Here is a 24,164-nt window from a genome sequence, read left to right on the forward strand (position 1 = left end):
CTCTCTGTAGCGAGGCGAGGGTATATACTTTGTCGCAATAAATTTAGATTCCTCATCAATAATCAAAGTAACCGGATAATGTAAAGTGGCAGGACTTTCCTTTCCCTTTTCTTTCACGCTTGAAAAAGATACCGTTACTCTCGGTTTTTATACCGGAGATATCTACGCATCCAAACGACCGTGCATTCTCGTTTTGCACCCTACGACATCAAAAGCTATCCCCGTCTTCAAAAGCACCGTTATTTGACGGACTTCTAGAAATGCGGTTATAGAAGTTTATACAACGATTATATTATAGCTTCAGAATGCAGCCACCTTTGTCCCCGCTGGCACGTGTCCCATTGTTGCCAGCGACGAAAGGACCAACGGGGCAAGCAGCTGCGTCCAAAACACGAAGACAATAAAATTGTACACCCAAAGATCGCTGCAGTACGTTAAGAAGACAAAGCGACAGCGAGACGGAACGCCATTAAATTATTCTCGTATATTATAACTCGTAATGTTTTCACGACAAGTGCAAATGTAAATTTTCGATGGCGCATACAATAATCATGATAAAAAGATAACTTATTCAGTTGATTGGCTTTTGTCAAAAAAAAAAAAGAAATTATTACGATATCAAGCAATAAAGTAAATTGAAATGTGATATAATTAATAGCATCGAAAATAACAAAATAAAGATGCACAAAAACAAGTTCGAGCAAAAGCGGTGTGTATTCGATAGCAAATATTAGAATTAAAAACACTTAGATTAAGGAAACATTAATATTTATATGATATCGTGAATTATATGACATAAAAAGTAAATTAGTATGTCAATCCTGATAATATCAGAGAGAACTATAAACATTTAATTAACATTTTTATAAAAAGAGGAAGAATTTATCGAATCATTTCATCCTGACTACATTGTCATTCTTGTTAATAACATATGACAAATTAATGCCAACGACCTTATTTAAATCACAAATAAATGCGCAATATAAAAAAGGTCATTGTAACTATATCTCCAGTTGTATGAATGGTAAAATGTGATCAACACATGACGTGGACAATACATATGTTTAATGTTGTAAGCGCGTTTCAATAAAAAATGATGCTATTAGCGACACCATTATAGTATTCAAAGTAAAATATATCGCTATTCATAACTAACTATTAGAAATTTTCAAACTTGCGAATTAAATAGCACAGATGTGTGTATGCGTGCACGTGTAAGATATAAACTACCTAAAATATAGAGACAGCTAAAATATATCATTTTATACTCCTTAAACAAAACAGTTTTATCCCCGATTAAATCGATATATTATACTGTGCGATATATATAAAGACTATACTTTTGACTATATTGACTTTCGAGAAGAAAAAAATATGTGACGGGTCTAAATTTTTGTTACCACAAAAATAGCATGACGTGTGAAAACTCTAATGTAAATAACAATGAGTTTATTTAAATCGCAAATATGAACGTAATTAAAAAATGTTATCGCGATTATATTTCATTCGTGACTGCGAATAAAATTAAACATTAATGGCAATGACCTCATTTAAATCGCAAATAAATGTACAAGATAAAAAAGGTCATCAAGACAATATATCATCCGGTTTAAATGGAAAAATACTTATGCTCGCAATAACACATATGTTTAGAATTAAGTATACTTCAATGGTAATAATATTGACATAACAGCACTCGAAATACAAAATATCAATATTGCTTAAATGTACGATTATTAAAAGCTTTTAAAAATGTGAAAAATCAAATAACTATAAATAAAATTTTCATTTGTAATCTTATCTGTTTAGATCCGCGATATTTTTAGAATGTCGTAAATCATTTGGAAAAGAATTCTCAAAAAACAAGATTGTGTTTCTCAACTTTCATAACAATAGGTGCGTGTTGCATATTGGAACGATAAAACAAAAAATAAGAAAGGTTTAAAGAATGACGAAATATTAAGAAGACGTGTCATATTATGATACTTCAGCATTTTAAGCTAAGAAACACATCTGTAACTGCAATATAAAAGTTTTGGTTTCTTCATTGTATTACATTACTGCACGGATAAATGAAAATACTAAAGCGCGAAGTTCTGATATAAAAAACGCTTCAAACTTACAATTCATTCAAAACGTTCAACAAGCAACTAACAGCAAGCAACAAAAAAAAATGTTTAACATGACTCGCAACATGATGGTTCTCTTCTTTTTCGTGGTCGTCTGCATCAGTAAGTACAACAAAATTGTATCTAATATTATATTCTCCATAATATTTAAAGATAATTTCAACTGTACTAACAAATTTAATTACATATTATTTTTCATAACTTTTGTATTTTCAAATATTTTAGTAAAAAGGATGCAAGCTAAGATTCTACGAGTTTAATTTAAAATTAATGTACTAGTTATTTATATTCCAACAAATTCTTCTTTCAAGGAGAGTTTTAAGCGCGCCAAGTTTATTAAAGGATATGCAATTAAAGTGCTTATTTAAGCTTTGCAAAATCTTCTACATTAATTTTCATTGTAACTCTGGTATATTATAATTTATTTTAATATTTTTATATCTAGTTATTGTTTGATATGCTATTATTAAGTGATAAAAATTGATTTTTCTCCAGCGGAGTCTTAATAATAGATAATTTTACTCGCTCTACAGCTGTCATGAGCGGTCTTATTCCGCTGTCGCCGTTACCGCCACTAACGTGTCCTACTGAGCCACCACTGCCCTCCTATGCCGCCACCCTACCCTTATGCTCCTCTCCTCCCCCAAAGTGCCCTAAAGGCGAAATCTGATCGGACTGCAGATCAACCATCGTACAAGAAAATCCCAAACCAATTTGCACATTAGTGAGTAATCTTTTGCTGGATTTATTTTTTTCTTTAATTGCAAAACCTATTAAAAACATTTAAAAATATTTAAATTTAATTTTATATATAAATAATTTTCAAAAAAAAAACTATTTTGTGGTCGTATATAAAAAGGTTTATTTAAAATTAAGAAACAGATGCTTTTACCAATATTCTACTTTTATATCCTTTTTTTTCAGTAATGTATCAAGGATTGTTTCTGTCCGAAATGTCAATTGAAAAACTCTTTGGACTCATGCGTGGAGTCTTGCTGCTGCTAATTGAGATGTCATTGTAATAACGACTTATTGATATTTTCATGTGCAATTATTTTCAAGATCTATATTACAAGATAGTCACGTGACTTTAATAAACCATGCAGATTTAAAAAATCACATACTTTGTTATCACTTGCAAATAATTTCACATTCACTTTCAATTTAACTAGTCATTTCAACAGCATCTACCAAATCCTCTTTCTCTCTTACAATATTTACGAGAGACATCACCAATGCCATCATCATCTATGAGCTCCGAAGGGTGAAAATCAGAACAGCGATGTGCTGGCGTATTCGCTCGCGTTACCGACGTGACCCGCACACGCTTGAGAAATTGTCTAAAAGCTCACGTCGCACGCTCCTCAAACGAGAAAATCCGGCCCTTCTAGAATCCCTTTGAACCTGTCGATCCCGCTGAGGGAATGAGAGGAAGCGAGCGCCGCTCTTCCTATTCTCGCACCCTCGACCCCCATACCTTCCGACACGTCGACGATTGCCGGAGCTTTCTTTTCTCTTTTTTTCATCATTCTCTCTTTCTTTCACGATGAAACCCATGAAATCGCGTCACATTCGTACGCAATCAAGCAGTAGTTTCCACCCAGGGGCCTGGCTGGCTCCTGGGACCGGCTTTACCATCCGTCTCTCTCTCTCTCTCTCTCTCTCTCTCTCTCTCTCTCTCTCTCTCTTTCTCTTTTGCTCGCTCCGTTACCCTCCGGTCGTCGAATCGAATTCATCGTGGCGCATTAACAGCTGTCGCGGCTGATCATGGATCGTTACCGTTTTCGCTGGCTGTCCCGAAATCTGAACGGCAGAGAGGAGCGGGTGTCAGTCGGGACAGGATGGCACAAGAGAGAACACGGCGACCGGTATACCTACGATCGGTGCGACCCGTCCTTTTATCCGGTAACAATACGACGAAATGGCAGAGGCGGTGGGGTGTTCGATTTACTAAAGAACGGCGGAGACGGAAAAAACGGTAGGCGATGGCGGATAATGGTCGGCTGATTTGGCGGCCGTCAAACGCGCGTTGCGCGCTGACAGTTTCCCGGCGGGGTGAGAAAAAAAGCGCTGCGGCATCGATTGAAAATTAATCACCATTGTAGAACGATTCAGAGGGCTATTAAACGACGGGTATTCTCGCCGCGGTGAAGGTTTGCAACCACCAACTATCCCCATTAACCATAAGAATGCGGCATGTACGATTCGCATTGCCTGCCGATGACGTCGATCAGTCAGACGGATTAGATTCTACGAACGAGCCGGACGGTTTTATTTAACTTCGCGATGAAACGCGTTTATTCGCACGAGAATAACCGAAAGCAATCCAAAACTCGGCTTATCTCCTTTATTTTTCACGAGCCCGGCGATCTTCTTACTTTTATCGAGTTTAACACCGGTATAATTGCAGGAGAGAAAGTACGCAATCGCGAGGCCGGTGAGGAATCTTCGATTCATAATAGGGAATATTATTTTTTTTTTCACGGCTGCCCGACGCTATTTCGCTTTATTGTTTCCAACACAACACGACGACAGGGGATAATGAAAGCCATCGCGGTTAAATGCCGCCCGCCGCGCCCGGTCGAGCAGAGAGCTCGCCCGATTATTGCGCAATGTATGTATAAGCCGACCGCATTCGTAGACCGGCTCTCTTCGTTCCTTGGCTTGCAAACAACTTATATAATACCGTATATTTATCCGGCGGCGCGGGTTTACTGCACTACCGACACCGTTCGCCGCGCGGCAAGCTCGCTATTCACCGGCGAGATGTGCGCGCTTGTGTGCCCGCGCGCTCGCCACACGCTGGAAAACGTGCTCATTGTGCGCACTTAATGCCGGAATCTCATTAAGAGCCGTCTAATACCTGCAGCCTTAACGCCTCGTTGGGAACGTAACTAATAAGAAAAACTATTGCTAGCATAAGGCCGAGCGCAGTTCGCTTATCGATGTATCGCAAATGTTCGTAAATATATGATTCTTTCAATTATCCCACCGATAACATCTTCGCGCGGGCTCACAGTTACGTCGCGAAGCGACCTTTAACCCGCGAAGATCGCAATGTACTGGTTATTATTTATGAGAGTATTCTCACGGTGCTTTTATCGCGCATCCAGTATTTGTAACTAAAACTATTTAAAAATAATACACGGAACATCGCACTTTCCGACTACATTTTTCGTGTAAAATAAAAGGATTGTTTTGTTTTCTGGAGAAAAAGTGGCTTCTATAAATAAGCTAATTTTATGCGATTTAAATCACGTCGTAAATTATTATTTACGACAGTTGAAGTCTGCAGGTTCTCCGCTATTTTATATGTATCGAGCAGAAAAAATCTCGGACGCATGTACCCACGCGATTTATACGTATACGTAAATTACACTTGAATCGCCTGCGGAACATATAAGAATAAACTACGCGTCACATGTACACTTATCAACGTGACACGGTTTTTTCCACGTTCGTATACTTGAAGGTTAATACGTCGCTATTGATTACTAGCTATCCGCATATTGAATAAATGCATATGCAATATCGCGGAAATGTTTTTACAAAAATATTCGAAAAAAAAGAAAAAAAAAAACCTTTTACATGTATGCAATTATATCTGTTCGCCGCAAAGCTGGATTCATGTTGCACATAACAATGACGGTGTGTTGAGTAACATGGGACGTAAGAATAGAATCAACGGCGCCGACAGACTGTATTACTGACCTAGGTCAACAGAAACCTGACTGTCACCTCCCGTCGTTTCGTCGTATACGTCACAAGGCACGCTGCTGAGCGGAAAGACCCACCGCGATTGGTCGATCGTCACACGCCGCGAGATCGATTTGTCTTACGTAGAGGCGAGATGTCACGACTCCTAGGACGAATCAATTACTTCGCGACAGAAACTTATTATCCAATTCGGATGTATCAGGGGTTAAAGTGCGATTTGCTATTCAAAGATAAATTGAATTTTCTCACTTACAGTCTCTTGGCTGCTTCACAATGCAACACATTCACGAAGCAAAACACGACATTAGGAGTAAAAATATTCTGCTTTATTTGTCAACAGCATTCTTCTTGCAAAGAAAAAATATATACAGTCGCCCTAATTCTGATAGTTAATGAAGAAGCAGAAAAGAGTCAATTATAGTTCAATCGTCGTTCTGTTAGAATAATGAAGAATAATAAATTCTTGGCGATGTCACTTCCGAAAATCCATAAAAAAGAAGTACACTGCACAGTGTTCATTGCAAATCTATAAACCGTCTCCGCGATATTCAAGAACAGCAATGTGTTCCACGAAAAATTGGAACAGAGTGGAAATAAAATTGGAGCAGAGCATTAATAAAATTAAATATACATAAATACTAATCAGTAAATTTATTTCTAAGAGAATATCATAATATTAGACTACGTGCTGGATTACGTTCAACGCTTGATCAGAATCCACCAGTTGGCAACGTCATCGTGAACAAGATGAATTGTTAACTCGAGTGCCAACCGCGCCTAAATCTCGCAATGCGCTGAACATTGTAACTCGCGCCAGAGTACGGCTTCAGGCGCGATCACGTTTCATCAGCGTCGCTCGCCGGTGCACATTGTGGCAGTGCCGATAATATACGACGACGTGAAAAAGCTTCGCGGCCCCCAGTCATTGGTCCAGCGGTACGGCGGCTGACTGCGAAGCACGCGTGGGCTTCGTAGCGTGAAGCGAATACGTAACGCGCGGCGTGAGACGGCGGAATTACTAACCTACCACAAAAACGTTGCTCGCATGCCCGCGCGGCGCTTGGCAACAGAACTAGGCAGTCTTTTAATGAAAAATAACATTTTACTCGGCAATTACGACGCACACCACGAGATGCTGACGACCGGTTGGTTTTTCATAGCGGTAGATCAGGGTTACAGCCGAAGCGAAGTTTAAATCACCAATCAACGCGAATATATCGGTCGATCTATCCGGTTTGATTCGAACATGTGATGAGATAATTGCAGTCATTATCGTTAAATAAATCAGCTAATTACGAAATAATGCGGATATTTTTCGATTAATCGACAATTTAAATATCTCACTCGTAAAAACCGAAAATATATTTCAAATTGAAAAGTTTATTCAAAATAAATTAAAAAAAAAAAGAATTTTCCATTATTTGTCATTTGTTAAATCTACATATAGTAATAAACTCTAAAAGAAAATCTCATGTTATTTGCGATTAAAATAAAGGCGCTACTTGTAACAACAAACCGCTACTTACTTTTCATTCAGTAATTTTCTACCCACCATTGAGGATTAATATTATAACAAGGAATAAGTGAAAAATACTTGATATTAAAAATAAAATGACGCTATTATGATGCATCGCTGTATCGTATAAGCGCGCCTAGTCACACGCATACTAGCGGACCACGTCTATTCTCGTCGGGTATGCTGATGTGTGTAAGAATAGAGCCGGTAAATAGCTCTGGCACAGAGAGGCGATATTACTCACCTAGCTCAACGTTACGGCACGTTGCCGAGTCGACCCTGACGCAAAAGTAGCAGCGCGCGTGCGGTCGTTGACTGATTATTATGCGCGTTCGATGCAAGTGCACGCGGAGCCGGCAGCAGCGCTAGCACGACCATTTATCGGCCGCTCTCTACCGGCGAGACGTACACGTTAAAAGCCGCGCCGCCGTTCGATGAATGGCGACGTGTCGAGAAATTTGTCGTACCTCGGGAAAAGCGCATTTTACTTTCCCGTAAATTTTATCGATCGCGATGTAAAGAACGTCCACGTTAAAGGTTCGTCCACGCTTTCCGCGCTTCGAGCTGCACGCACGCACGTAGAGGCTTTACGAGACGAATGCGCAATTCGTGTCTGCCAATATCCGAAGTGAAGGAAACACATTGAGATAACTTTGTAAAAGCCTCGCGAATACGCGCGTATTTTTCCGCGCGTAAAAGTGAAAAATTAAACGCAATATACTTAACCGCAACACGACGCGCGTTCTGTAACGAGATATTCGCGTTGCGTGCGGTGAAACGTTACGTCATGAGATGGAGATTAAAACTTATTTCAATGTAAGCGTCTATTGTCGCACGTGACGCACCAACTCTGCGCCTTCGAAGAGATGATTTACGTTTAATTATTCGCAGCGTAGTCTCGTTACCGGGTCGCCGTATTTCCAACAAAAACCTTTCGCGGCAATAATTTCACAAGCTGCGAAAAAGGCGAGTTCTATTAAACATCGCCATAAGCGCAGCCTTACAACAAACGCTATCATTAACGTCTAATGTGCGATTTACGCTTTCTCGGGAGAACTCGACGGGGTCAAAAGAGCAAGAATAGAATAATGTCCAAAGAAGGTCGACTGGAGCAGACGGGATTCCCAAGGATTCCTTTCGCGCAGCGTGTATAATGCACTCTCATACGATGGCGCGCAAGCACATAATACAAGGTCGCAGCTACAGGGTTCGGTCATGATACTGTTCTTATCGCGATCACCTCGGCCGACATGATAGCGCGGAATGTTCGAGATTGTTGCGCGACGACGTGCGAAGATCAGCGCGCGATGAAGAGCATTTTCGACGAGACTTCCCGTTTCTTATTAAAGCTACCTGACGGTTACATAAAGGATAATAGACACATTGTGTGCGCGCGTATCTGTGCTGCTCGCCCCGAGGTCGCGCGTTAAGCGTGTAATTAAATTAATCGGACGAGAGGTTACCTCGTATAATCGCAATTGCACGGTGACGAACCGAACTGCTTACCGACTGCTCGGCACTTATCGTAATCATCTCTATTATTTCAATCGACGCTGTTATTTCTGTCCGCTTCTCTCATTATAACGGTTTGTTTAGCGAAGACCAGCGATTTATTCATCGTTGAAAAGATTTTTCAGCGACGTCTTTTGCCTTGTCGAAGCGAAAACATACAAATTTCTAAGTTTCGCCCAAAGCGCGGCTTTTCCTACGGCCGAGGCGAAAACGGAATTCTAATTCGGGAACGTCGCGGGGACGGCCTCTACGAAGCCACCACCCTCGTGGTAATTTATACGTGGGACTGGTGGCACTCACGGGACGTCGCGCGTCTCCGTCGTTTTTCTCGCATAATTGCCATCCGCTTCGTCCACCCGGGCATCGCCGGATAATTAATAGGGAGCGAACTCGGTCATTTCCCCATGCGCGAACTTGCATTCAAGACGGTAATCGCGTACAGGTCGTTTTACATGCGCCGCGACATCAAAGCCAGCTATTACGATATTACTTTAATAGAATGATGAATGCTTCGCTGGCACTTTCGTAAACGCGCAATATCATTCATAATTTTACAAAGTAGATAAGAATTGCGTGAATTCGTAATTTTATAAAATGCAATTAATGTATTCCAATTTTCCGATAATGTATCATACTGGACGAAACAAGTCCATGATGAATGAAAAGCTATTTACCTTTGCAATAACCGAGTTAATCGACTCCGAGAAAATTAACAAGATTAAGTGTCTTAGCTGAAAAATATTAGGCACCTTCGCACATTTGGACTAACCGCATTTCGCGTATTACACTTTACGGTGCGCGTTTGCATAGTAAGTCCTTTAAGCCGGCGTTAAGTACCGCTGTCGACTCGTTCGGCGATTTATAGCTTGCAAGGGCGCGTAGCCCGGGTAATTACCGAAACCGTCGAAACTTTTGTCGAGGAATAACTTTTCGATGGGAAAACAGTGGCCGCGTAAATTTGCGCGAGACCGAGAGCGGCAGAATTTCCATCGGCTATTGTGAAGATTCGCAAATCCGACGGTTATATCAAAAGTTTGAAATTACCAAGGCGAATGTGTTGCATGCGGTTCGAAGCGAGAGCCGGCCGCTTTGCCGCAAGAACGACTGCTAACATTATACAACGGCCTTTGTGAAGGTGGACGCACGCGCACGTTTAAGTCGAAATAAATTCTGGCTAAGTACGCGAAAAGTTTTAATGGCCCCCTCGGTACATGAAGATGCAAGAATCTCCCTCCCCGCATTCCTTTATTTGAGAAATTTATAAGCCCGTATATACCGCGTTGCGACTTTCGCGTCGCGTCTGCGCCCGAGAAACCGGGATTCCGCAATATCGCGATTAAAACCGCAGCATTCTGCAATTAATCGTCAGTTAATGAGCACAAAGGCGGTCCGATAACAAAGTTCTCTGGAAAGTAAATTTCTCTTAATCGTAATAGAAGCATAAGCGCGCTATAGAAAACATTTCTGCTTTCTTTGCAACAATGTGCGGAATTTCTATCATTTCATCGGACCCCCCTTCGAGCTTGTTACAGAATAAATACCAAGATCGCGTATCAACGTACACGTGGACACGATAAACATTTTTGCCAGCATTGATAAAAGATAATGGAACACGTGGCGCTCGGGAAATATTTCTGCTTTCGTCTTGAACAGGTTTCTCGCGAGCATGTAGCGGGGGGACGCACGATATTTCGAACACGGGCTTGGCGAGGCCCGATAAAGCGCGGCCTATCGACGACGGACATGCGGGAGAGCCGTATGCTTCGTCGTAATTCTCGTCTGTGAAGGAAAGCAAAGCCGTCGGTTAGCCGTAATTGAATAGCCCCCAGGCCCTAGACGGCACGTTCCTTCCGTCTGTCGTATCGCGATTGTCCCGGCCAATATGCTTGCAACCCACGAGAAGCGGCCGTAAGCTTATCGCCTAAGTAAGAAATATAGGGTACGAAAATCTTGATAAAATCTCCCGATATCCGAACAACACCTGGGATCAACCGTATCTACACTTTTATTGTATAATTATACGTGGCGTCGTGGACCAACTGTATGTCGCTTCCTGTTTGCGATAATAACATTAACGAGCGGCTGAGAGAACAAAAATTGCACTGGAAAAGTTAATGTAGCATCAATAACTCTTGAAAGATAAGATAATATATGTCTTCAGTCTCAATAAATACACGTTTCTATTCAAACAAAAATCATCACTCGAAGATGGAATCGTGATATTCCGCAGTGGCTTCTTTTCTCCACCCTCGATCTCAATACATACATATTGTATCGATAACATTCGCATACTACAATGGTAGATTCAACATATCTTTGAGACGTAGACATAACACAATACTCTTTCTGGGAATTCTATTTTATGTATCTATATATACTTAACACGATGTATTGTCGGGGAAACCAATAAAAGAACAAATCAAGTCTTTATATTCTAGGTTGCAAAAAATGGTGGCGATAATATCTAAAATAAAAATAATCGCGGCAGCTGTTACGGCTTGATATCTAAAAAAATAGAGTCGAAAATAACGCAAAGCTAAATTTAATCAAATTATGAATATTAATTTTTAACGCTTATGTAATTTCTGTTTGTATTTTTCCACGTGCACGTCACTCCACTTGTCTTTCAAAACTAATTACGGAAAACAAAAGATAATATTTCCATATGCTAATTATTCGACAATATTCTGCGCAAGATATCTCACACGAACCCGAGACGGAGTCGTACGTGTGTGCTCTGATGCGAACCGCGAACAATTCCTTGGCAGTGAATGTGCTCGGTGATTCACGTCGCGTCTAACTGACCTGCGACAATCTTTCCGGACACGCGACTCTAAAATACACTTCGATATATGGTGCGCGAGTGTCGTGTCGAATGTCGGCAATCGACGCAACAGACCTGTTCAGCTTAAAGTATGAAAAACCTTCGGATTCTGAGAATATCGACGAATTATGACATCAATGCAAATTTCTTCAGTTATTTCCGCGCTCGTTTCTTCAACGCACTTGTACGATGAATGCATACGAAATAAAATCAATATCTTGAAATTATTATTAACGATAAATTAAACACATTAATATTAACTTAAATATCGATATGAAGACAATTAATCCGCAATCAATATAATATACATCTTATCTTTCTCCTTCAATATTTCATATGTAATTTAATTTAATAACTTCGAATATGTTTTCGCATAAATGATTACCGCTTGTCACAAAAACAAATGACATCACCGTGGACCCCTTTTTTAGCACAAAAAGGGCCCTGCGGCACGCTCATTTATGCACACACTCACGAGTATGGCCTATCCTTAAGCAGCGAACGCAATCTTCCATCTCGGTATAAGCTCCTTTTGAGCCCCGACGTTTCTCGTTTTTTTGCCGACGTAAAAATGACAAAACGCCGCGATTACCGGGAGGCTATCCCGCGGGAGCCACGCCGTGGATAGCTGATGACACGACCGGGACCTCTTTGGAATTAACTACCGTAGTAAGAGCCGTTTTTCAACCTGACCGTAGAGCCCGTTACATCCCCGCACTCTTTAATATCCGCCTTTTTCCCTCAACTCGGACGCACAGAATTCCATCCGAGTCCCATACTTATTCCGTAAAAGGAAAAAAACGCACCCTTTAACCCGTGAGCTAAATGCGGATAGATAACAAAACTTTATTCGTCATTTAACTTCAAGTGGATTTCGCTGTAATAGAATTTTCAGTTTGCGCTTTGTTTAAAAAGACGTGATATGAAATCTTGAAAAGATATGAGAAATGGCGATGTAAATTTTTTATATAGTTAATACAGACATTCTATGTAACATTTGCGCAGTTAAGAACTCTTAAGTGTGCAAGTGTGCCATAATTAGTATTTAAATCCTATCTTGAGTTCTTTCCTATCTTGAGTCTATCTTTAAAAGAACAGAATGTTGCTTTCGAGAACATAGTACGTTTGCAATAATAATTCAAAGGATTTGATGTATATAACGGATCGCTTAAATCATATATTTCTTTACGATCAACTTATTGGATTTCATAATTCATTCAGATCGCAAATGACTGATATTTGTTGCATCAAACGTGATAATTTTCCAATTATTTAAATATTGCTTTCGAAAAAGTACAGTATGTTTGCAATAATAATTTAAAGGATTTGATGTATATAACGGGTCGCCTAGGTCGTACATTTCCCTATGATCAACGCTCCGACTTGAAGATTTCTGATTATGTACAAAAGGATCGAGGCGTAACACCAGTGATTTCGCTGATAACGATAACCCATATCCAGGATTACTTCGCGCAATTACTTAACGCCTTAAGACCCGAGGGGGGAAAGCGACGTCGTCATTCCCATCGTTTGCATATAAAGCAGGTATACGCGCCTCTTCTTCCTTGCAGCTCCTTCAGCAGGATCGCCCGACGACCTAACGTGCTACGTGCCGCGGCATTCCCTCTTCGACTTACACGGTCTGAGAACTCGATTAAAAGCGACTTAAAGTACGTCTTACACCGTGAAAGTAGGGGCCGACCCGTATCCCGAGATTATCTCCCGCGAGATATATCCGCGTCTCTCGCGCGAGTCGCCGGACAAAAGGGGTGATTATTATCGCCGTAAGGAAACGGCACGCTCTGCAGGCAAATAACTTGCTTCGATCTTCGACGGATCGTTTGAGATCTAGCTCACGGATATATATATTTTCCCGTCGGTTTTATTCGTTGTCACTCCGTTACCATTCCGATTGAATTCAATACCGTTTATAAAACCACGAAGACCTACAGATCACCTGATATCCCGATATATTTTTTACGCGTGACTGAATCTCGCAGATATAAATATGCCAATGGAATTATAAAAGAATATATATCGCCGGTGTATAAAAATATATGTAAATTTGCCGCCATAAAAGCTTGCTCGACGCCCGCGCTGAGGATCGACAATAAATGTATCGTGCAAACGAGATAAATGTATAGGAGAGACGCGGATGTGGCTGCGCGATCCGTTCTCGAGAAGTTGGAGACGGCATGCGGATGAAGTAGCGTAGAAACTTAGCGGACAATAACCGCGTCTAGGCCGGATACAGGCTCGTCCGATAATGGAAATTTATGTCGTCTGCATTGGGAAGCTCTGCGCGGAGACCCTTCGTGGATCTACGACGCGATCGTGAAATTCAATAGCAAACGAGATCTAATCGCCGTGAAACGAGAACACGCTGTCGTCGTCGTCGCTCGATTCGCGATTTGTTCATGAAATGCCGCGGCCGTGACGATAACGGTAATAAAACCATGTCGGTGTATCGATCCGCGCGGCGATTGTTCCGCGTCACTTATTATATTACGCAAACTATAGACATAAATTTATACTTTTTCCGAAATGAATTCGAGCGACCCCGATTTTACTGCGAACGCGTCAATGGTTTCTGGTGACTATTTACTACCATCGAAACTGCCGGCTCTTCCGGCAGTTCTATTTTATAGATTTCTTTCATTTTATATAATATTTCTTCTAAGCTTTCTATATACCGTGATTCATTTATTTTTTATTTGACGAATTAATTCAATAGATGTTAACGTTAAAGTAACTTGAGATAAATTTTGTATCGCAAATAAGTACCATTTGTAGATTTCACTATAATGCACTATTGCTCTGTAAAAATTATTCATAGAAAGGAATAAGGAAGCGCACACACTTGTATAGCGGAGAAAAATTATATAACAACAATTTGACGATCTCATGAAACACAGTATTTAAAGGGAAATGATCAAGCGATATAATCGCACTAGATCTACAATTTAGAGGATCCTATCGCCACTATTAATCGCCAAGGAAGTGCTGTTGGATGATAATTTAAAGTAATATTCTTCTCGTGGCAACAGAACCGTGTCTATTAATTTCGATCGAGAAAGGTGTCTCCGGCTCGCTTAACGTATTATCCCAGGTTATTTACTGCGAGACCGTATCTCGTGCAATAATGCACCATCTCGACGGGTGCGGACGTTTACCCTGAGACACAAAAGGAAGAACAAAAAAGACACGCAGGTGAACCAGACGGTTCTAATAGAGAGAAAGACGAAGAGAGACGGCGCAGGCGGAGCCATTTAATATGACACAATCCTCTTACTACGCTCTATAAAAAAAGTTTAATATACTCGGCGCTGTGTCCTGCGGTCGTCGCGTCTCCGTTCTCACAGGGCAGCGTGAGGGGCGGCCGAAGAGGAGACGCAGTGCTTAAAACCTCGGAAAAACTTTTCGAGAACGACAATAAAAGCCATCTCGATGATCCCCCTCCCTCCTCCCCCCTCACGATAAGCTCCCTATAAATCTTCATTATGGTATGCCAAGAAAACGCGATAGAAGCGTAGAACGGGCAGATCGGATAAAGTCAACGAGGCTCGCCCGATGATAGATCGACGAATCTGCTGAAGGAGGAGGCCGTTCTACATCGCGTGGTAGATGAGCACAGTTCGGCGGCGACGGCGGAGGCGGCGGATCGAAACGTCGAGACGAAAAGCAGGGCAACGTCTCGCTACTTCGGCACAAAGCCGCTGCGAACGAGATTCCGACGAGAGCTCGTAGGCTGGCTCTCGGCGAAGTGGCGGAAACGCACCGTTCTCCATGTTGTGTCTACTTTACGCTTCCTTTCATCTCGTATCAACTTGAAGAAGCCTGTCGGTAGCAACGCTACCGAAACGTAAGATTTATTCTAATATTTACTCTGGCATTTACGATATTCAAATATATGCATTAAAACATCCGCCGGAGCTATCGTCATTGATTTAAGAAAAAAATGGAAACAATTTATCAAAAAATGTAATTATTATTTTACATTATAAGATGCACTCTGCACTGAAATAACTTTTTTAAATAAATTTATATTTATTATGTATATTTTGATGAATATGTTTATTATATTTCTTAACAAATTTGTATTTATTCTCAGATCTTATATTTCGATTTCCGCTTTTTTCCGATTCCCATATTGATGGTTTAGTGGATGGAAAAAATCGCGGAAAAAAAAAGAGAGCCGTTTCCGTTATTCATCTCGACTGGATTACCACCGAGCATGCGAGATAAAAATTGAATACCTATCCCGCAGTCAACCGATGCGCGTGATGTTATCTGCTCGGACTTTATTTAAGAGATGCTGCAGCAGAGTCTGGAGAAGAATTCGGTGCGTCGCGTGTGTGTCTGGCCTCGGGGAACCACTGGAATCCCGAGACAATCCTTCTACTCGTCTAGTCGCCCGGACGTGACGCTACTTTCCACTCCATTCGGAACGACCGGCTCGCTCGTGCAAGGCGGCAACATGCCGAGAATCCGAAACGAGCACGAGACGGCGCGGAGCGATTTACCTCCCTCCTCTCCGGGCTTTACGAAGAACGAAAATCCGATTTCTCATATATATACCACGGCAAACCCCCGAGCGACCTTCTGCGTGGACCACCGTCACGCATTTCCCCGGATAGTAATTTTAAAGGCAAGCTTTACGATCCCCTTCATCGAGTGGAACCGAGTTCATCGACACGTGAAATCATCTGCGAAAAATTGTACGTCGAGAAATTTATCAAAATCATTGTTTAATCAATTTCTCTATACATCGCGAAACATCACTCATTTAAGTTTGGATTTATATTCCACGATGTTTTGTTTCACGTTGTAGCGCATTATTTTCTCTCTTATATTTTAAATTTTAATATTTGCGATATTCGATAAGTCTTTCGCGTTAATATTTTGTATTTTCACTCGTTATCGATAAATGACGGGATATTCGTCTTTATGCACGATTTGCGCCGATTCCAGTGTAAGCCGCGTGTGTCTATGTGACGGTCTATCTTCTATCAAATACCGTTGTATATCAAGGGACGCGACCCTTCCGCTCGTCGCTTTCCACTGCTCTCTCACAAACGCGACAGAGACCGTCGCTGATGAGCTGGGGAAGATTAGCCTCGGTCTCTGTTTGGGGAGCTGATTAGCCGGCGGCCCTTTGACGTGGAACCCGACTGTAACTCTTGCAAATGACGATTCTCACCAACAGCTCTCGCCGTTTTTACAAGAATTTGCGCACGTGGCGCAAGTTCGCCGCGCAAGTGTGCGCGTGTGTTCTTCACGGATGATCTGATGGAAAGAACGGCGTGTAAACGACCCGAAAGCCCTCTTCTTGCGACTTAGTCAATAGTACGCGTTTGTGCAAGCAATTTCTAATGACCCTGCATTAAACGGAATTAACTTTCTCTAGTATCTCGTTAAAGAATCTTAGAGTCCTTTCAGGAAATAGGTAATAATAATAATTGTTTCATGTGCACTTATGCGTGATTGCTTCCTATTCCTGTTCTATTATTCACTATCTTTAAGAGACTCGCATCGATCGTTACGATCGTAAAAGATCTCATTGACCAATTAGCGATGAAAAGATTTCATCGGAGAAAACACAAGTATAGTTTCTTTGAACTTTAAATCCTAAAATTTTTTTTTCATTCATCTTTTAAAAAAAAAGTTTTAACTATATAACGTAATAAAAATACATGCGCAATGATTATTGATTAATTCGTGGTAACTGAAATTTCCAACACGACGAAAAAATGAGAAAAATGTTAAGAATTTCAAAACGCTGTATCTTCCGAACAGAGTAAGTATTTAATCAAAATTTCAACCGCGCTCATTAATTAAACCACCGAAAGGTTTCTGAACGTCTCCCTCGTGCCCCGAACGCTTATCAGTTATCGGCAACTCATCGGCAGGAGGAGAGCCAGCCCTTGAGAGCGCCGTTTGTGGTGGAAGAAGAAGGATAGGTGCGAATTTTCTCGGGGCTTTCCCCTCGGTCGAACACCGTAAACGAAGGCCATCAGCCAGACAGTGTCTCGGGCCTGGGAGCTCATACATCAACTTAATGCGCGGTTGACGTCTCGCAGTCGCGCGCCGCAACACTCCCCCAGTACAAGCCGGTAACAAACCGAGACAGAGACCAGCCGCACAATGGCTTCCGGTACTCGTCGTCGTCGTCGGAGGACGGGCTTGGAGGTCGTTGGAGTGCACACCGTGTTGCTCTGCGTGCACGGATTATAGGTACGTGTTTACGTGTGTGTTGGCGGATGCACCGAGGTATGTCCCCGAGAGGAGCAACGCGCGGCCGTTGGGAGAGGACGGGGGAAGCAGCAAGGGAACATTGTGTCCTAATCACGCTATTGTCTGCCCGATGATAGCGCGACAGTCGTCGGCGGCGGTCGAGATCTACAAGGATGACGCGCGCGAGTCGTTGTTAGTCGACGCAGAAGACGAGACGTCGTCGACGACGACGACGACGACGACGATTAACGTTGGCTGTCTGATTTTCGCGTGAACGGAGCGTTTACTTACAAAGGGTTAAAATTGCTAGCAGGGCCGCCCCTTAATTACAGCGTACGTCGCGCCGTGAAGTCGTTGTCGACGACGATAGCGGGAAATAAAGGGAAATATTCTTGTTATATGTGTAGATATGAATTCTAATGAGTTCCACAGTCTAAAGAAACTAAACAATAAAATGAAAGATACAGGTAAGTGTATTCCTTTTTAGGCAATGTGCAATCGATTAATCGATATGCTATATCTCTTTTTCTCAAACAAAGTAAGTTCACTTTAAAAGATCTATATAATTCAGAATTAAATTCAAGATAAAAACATTTATTTATAATTTTCATTTTACTGTAGTACTAATATATATTTTTACATTTTTTTGATTTTTTAAAATGTTTATGTATATTATATAAGAATGTAAATATAATTTTACCATAAATTATAGATTATCAGATTAAAAAAATAAAAAATATAGAATACTACTCACGACGATGTCTCTCATGTCAGATTTATTCAATACAAATACCGATTGTCGTGTATAAAACTCAATGTTAAAGTAGTAGATCATAACGGTTGAAGAAGCATGGATAAAAGAGAAGAAGACGAGCGTGCGGAAAGGAGTCATTATTTCTCTTTCCGCAAGATTGCGTAACGATGCAGGGACAGAAGAAGGTCTGTGCGAGGCAGCCTCGTGTAAAACGCGATAGGACGTCCCTCGTCGTCGCCGAGTTTACTTAAAATGCGCGCGTGTCGAGAAAGAAGATCTGTCGTAAAGTACACCTTTTCCCGGCAGCCGCGTCGTCCCCCTCGAGCCCCTGTCCTCTGCCACACCCCTCGATTACGCTTGTCGCGTGAGTCGAAAACATTCGGGTGCACAAAGCGCGTGGGTGGTGTCGCGAGCGTGTTGAAATGAGAGGGGACGAGAGATCTTAAAGTCGAGGCCATCGCGTCGAGGAGCTTTAGATTTCGTCGCCTCCCGGCGAAAGCCACCCCATTTCTCCCCCACGGCTCGAGTCAAGTTCAAAGACTGTGTTTCAGCGTCTCTCTCCTGGGGAGATACCTCATCATAATCCAGTATATTTCGCCGTTCCAAAGGTTACGACTCCCGCCCGCCGCCCCCCTCGCGTCGCGCGCGCACCATTTTTCCAACTTTCATTTTCTTCTACCGTCGACGCGGTACGACGAGACGCCGCGAGATAGATAAAGCGATTTATCATGTTACAGACGCGCAAGAAACTGCGCCCAAGTTGAAAGGGCCTAGAGAGAGAAAGAGAGAGAGTACTACAGTATCCGTGTAAAGTTAATATAACGGTGTAGACGGCAACTATTAATCTTTTATCGCGATGGACGCGGGCTGGAAATCAATTTCGCGTGAGAATTAATTATGAGAGTACGGTCCGGTTCGTTCACTTTCGACCGTCAGGGTCGATTCCTCTGAGACTTTTCATTCGCCTTCGTTCAACGTGTTTTTCCTTTCTCCTTTCTCGCTTTTTGCAGTACGGCTACGGCTGGAAGAAAGTACGAAATCGACCTCGGAGTAATCAATCCTTCGTTTGAAAATTTATTCGACTTGACGCGCATAGCAAATGGCGCAGTGCGCGATTAAAAAAACCTTATTGTACAAAAATGGTCGAGGAAAGAGTTAACGTTCGCCGTCCTACGAGCGTCGCGTGCATAAACTGCCGCCTTTATCGATACTTTCGTCCGTTTTCTGGGGTCTAAGGACAGGGATGGCGTGCACAACCACCGCCCTTCGATAGGACATTTCTTCTTCAAGTGTAAAATGGGTTATGAGTATCACAGACGATTCCCACGGCGCTGGGGCGTTAAGTCCCCGGCGAAAGAATCCGGAGTACAGGAGACGGCGAAAAGGAAGAAGAGAAATGAGGAAGAAGAGAAGCGGTAGAGGAGGAGGCCGCCGGGTCGTCTGGCGGTGTGTCGCCGGGGTGTCTACCGTGGATCATCGGGAAAAGTTAGCGAGCGCAGAGTCAAGGCCGCAGAGCGCTGCAGCGCCACCGCCACCGCCACCGCTGCCCGCCGCCGGGTGCCGCAGCCACCTCGCGTACCCCCCCCCCCCGCCGCCGCCGTAACACGTCGTCGAGAGGCGAGCCGCCCCCGCGTCCCGGTATAGAGATCAGCCTGAGCACCCCCTCCCCCTCCCACCCCCCGGTGGGGTTGGAAGGGGTAGGCCGTGTCTGTGCTGCAGCAACGGTCGATAGAATTGTCTGCGCGCACGCGCAACCGAACGCTCGTCAGCTGCGCCATTGATTCCCACCCACACCCCCTGCTGCCCACCACCCTCCCCCCGCGCCCCACCCGGCAGACTTAAAGAGAAGAGGACCGTATAAAGATCGCTAATTTGCGTAGCACCGTCTGAGAAGCTGACGGGTCAAAAGAACATCCCGAAGGAGAAAGGGCAAAGGATCGGGCGAGGACACACGATTCACCCGATCGAGGGCTCCGTCGATGTTTGTATTAGAGACCCTGGAAGATGGGCGATGACCAAGTTTTGTCGTCGTGAAGGAGTATTTTTAGGCTCGAGCGATCTCATCGGCAGAAGTAGGAAGTTTGAGAACAATGGGACGAGCAATATTGATACCATCCGTCCAAAACTCGCTTTCTTTATGACGCAATCTGAACGTTCACCCAAGATAAGAAAGAGGGCGGGTACGTTTAATTCGAATTTATGTATGCGCGAATTTTAAGCAGGATCAGCGCTCTACGGTCCGTAGACTTTACAGCTTCGAGAACGGCCTCTCGAGGAGTTTTATGGCTGTCGAAGACGCGAGTGCCATAAAGCTGGGTCGAGGCGAGCGAAATATCCCGAGAGAGGGACAAAAAGGAGCGAGAAACTAGGAGGCGGAACTAAAATTGCTAATTGGTTGTGTCTATCAAATATTCGCAATAACCTCTCCTGCGCTCACGAAGAAATAAGAAAGCAGTGACGAGGTCACCTCCGTCCTTCTTCAGCTACTGTCGCGAAAAACAGGCTCAGCTGGTTTTAATAAAGATCATAACGCCCGGAAGCGACGTAACGACGACGCGAAAGAGAGAGAGACGGAAAAAAAGAATGGTAAACACGCCGGCGAGTTTCGGAATTCCCGATGACTCCTGAGAAATTGAGCTTGGGATCCGGAAGGAGAAACCGCGCGGTGTCCAGCCGAGTCGAAGAGACTTGAAAGAACAACCTTTCCGGATGGCATGGCACGCGTCGGTTTAAGATCGATCGGACGAAGGGCCGCCAAGCTACTAAGGGAGAGACGCGATACGGATGATTTCATGACCATTGCCGGGCACGACGACGCGTATTGATCCCCCGCTCGCAAACATCCCGCCCGCGCGTCGCGCGCCACGGTTCCTCCTCTTTCGTGTTGCCGTCGAGAACCCGGACCTTCCGAATTCCCACCGTATAACGTGTTCTTTCTGTCGCCGTTCTTTCTATCCCTCCACCTTTTCGTCCTCACTGACCATTCGGGAGAGATTATTCGGGATTCACGGTAAATCCAGCGACAAGGATACGACTCTCGGTCCGGGGAGAAAAAAATTGTGTCGCGAGAAAACGGCACTGGTGTTTCGACAATGGCACGAGAAACGTTGAATGCGAATCGCCGTCGTGTTATTCAGCGAGGAATAAATCATCCCGCTTTCATTGTCACTTCGGTAGTTGAAGATTTAGCGAGTCTACGTAAGCGTGATGAATACGAGTTTTCTCGAAGTTGCTCGCAGGATGTCTCGAGCGTCCGCTGGAACGAATGACGGACGCGCGAAAGATGCGTCTGGGAGCGGAGCGACACGCGAAACAAACTCGGCGAACTTGAGCTAACGAGCGAGTCAGTCACTTCGAGCGGTAACCTCTCCGCATTTATCCTCCGCGGCAGTCACTTCACACTTGTTGTCAGGCTTCTCGGAAACAGCGTTGCGTACGGCAGCGAATGAACGACCATCTATCTCGCCTTAAAGTCCGAAAGTTCCTTTCACGGATACGCTTCGCTCGAACTTCTCACGCAACTTCTGATCCTGACGCAGCAAGAATTCACCACCAGTCGTAAACGATAAAAGCAATTTGGCAGAATGAAAACAGCTGTTGATGTTGAAAGTCAGCGCTAGAAAAATTACTTCGAATTATATCCTCAATGTGCAAAATTGATTTTGTCTAGCAAAATAATTATTTGTGATTATTTTCACGATATTTAACACACACGATTAAATGATTTGGAATCTCATTATAATTCGAACGATTCAATCGCATCTTTACAGTGTACATTTATGTTTCCATTTCTGTTCCGTTCTTTCTCGTGCCTCGTCTACAAGCTATCGGTACAAATTGTCGCCAATCGCGACGCGATACGACGCGTTGCCACTATTCAGATATATTGTATCAATAGCAATGTCGGCGGAATACCAGCCCGGGGACCAAGCCACGATTTTGACATTCCGCTGGCGTCCCGGGCCATCAACCTGCCAGGGGTTGCGGCTAATGTCGTTGATATTCAGGACTCAAAGTGCGAGGGTCGCGTTAATGTCACGGGAGAGGGTTCGGTGTCCAAGAGGACTGTGCGGTATCCGACCGTGCGGCGGACGTCTCGGTCTACCAAGGGACGAGGGAAAGCGCCGAGGATTGGCCGGGGTTCGCCCCGGTTCGAGCTCACGCGAACCGCACGGATAACCGAAAGGGTTGCCCGTCGTCGCTGGACGTTGTTCTGACAAGCCGGGCCGTCGGCCCCTGACATTCGCAGCACTGCGGGCAAAAAATAGGTTGCTCTCGCCTCCCGGTGTGAATTCGCCCCGCTTTCAGTCCTCCTTCAAGATGGAACGAGACTGATATCTCGCTGTTAAACGGAGCGAGAGAAGGCGCGCCGAGAGAGATTTGGCCATACTAAAGTTCGCACGAATACCCTGTCCCCCTTTTTTGCGATTCTCAAGCAGCCAATGTAATCTGTCGAGGAATGTGTGCGAACTATGTGAGAAAATATATGTGAAAAGAAAATGAGAGCGTGCTGAATGTGGATGAAACGTTTTTTTTCACCGCACGGTCTTCTCGGAATTATAGTAGAAACTGGCTGAAACTGTTATGGTTCCTTAGAATCAATATATTCCGATTATATCTTTTTAAAAGACAAAAAAAAACATTTCTAATCAGGAGATGCGGTAGTGTCTCCGGCCAAGTTCAAAAAACGACACTACTAATTATATTTTATTAGTAGATTAGATAACACAGTATTTCCATTTATTTTAATATCAAACTAATTTATATAATATAAAATTTTTTATTCAAAATCGAATATTATATTTTTCTAAGAATTGGCAGTAAAATTATTATTTAAATTCTTCTTTCAGTAATAAATAACTTTTTAATGTATAATTTTTGCAAAATTTTCACGTCAATTATTTTTGGAACGTAAAATAATAATTGAAAATACGCATAAAATGATATTGACGCTGCTATTTCTCACTAACTTTTTTTTATTTTGGCACCAAATCTAAACTCCGTTAAAAACACTCCTACAATTCTCAATCAAAGTTCTAAAATCAGTTTCCCAATCGTGAGATAGAAAACAAGCTGAAGCACACATAACAGCGATGTACCATTGTGCGAGAAGAATCCGTTCCATACCGAAATCGCCTCTGGCAATCGTAAATTTGGCCGATCCTGGCTGGTTCCAATATCGACCATAGCCATCGCCACTACCCCTGCCCGCCTGTTCGCATCCACAAACCCCAGCCACCACCCCTTGCCCTTGACATTCAGCGCTACGGACGATTACGAGGCCGAACTTTCATCCCTTGTAACGACGTCGTCTAAAGTTTAAATTGCACCCTTGCTAAAACGCATCATTATGAGCGTGAAAAATACTTTCCATCCGGTCGCGGTAAACACATTCTTTAATATGATATATCGAATAGATTATTAATTAAATTAAAAAACCGTATTGGAAATGCGTGATTTCAAAGCTTTCACAAGTCC

General features: G+C 43.0%; 1 protein-coding gene and 1 long non-coding RNA gene across 2 annotated transcripts in view; one reads left to right on the top strand and one right to left on the bottom strand.

Annotated features, from left to right (window-relative positions):
* Nucleotides 1–24,164, bottom strand: part of heca (headcase) — a 157,281-nt gene that overhangs the window by 95,165 nt on the left and 37,952 nt on the right. The gene's annotated exons all lie outside the window — the stretch shown is intronic.
* LOC105675438 (uncharacterized) lies at nt 1,317–3,248 on the top strand. Its single transcript, XR_001101265.2, has 3 exons — nt 1,317–2,231; nt 2,663–2,853; nt 3,054–3,248. It is a non-coding gene; the product is annotated as an uncharacterized lncRNA (long non-coding RNA).

Source organism: Linepithema humile, chromosome 5 (genome assembly GCF_040581485.1).
Source record: "Linepithema humile isolate Giens D197 chromosome 5, Lhum_UNIL_v1.0, whole genome shotgun sequence".
NCBI classification, from domain to species: Eukaryota; Metazoa; Arthropoda; class Insecta; order Hymenoptera; family Formicidae; genus Linepithema; species Linepithema humile.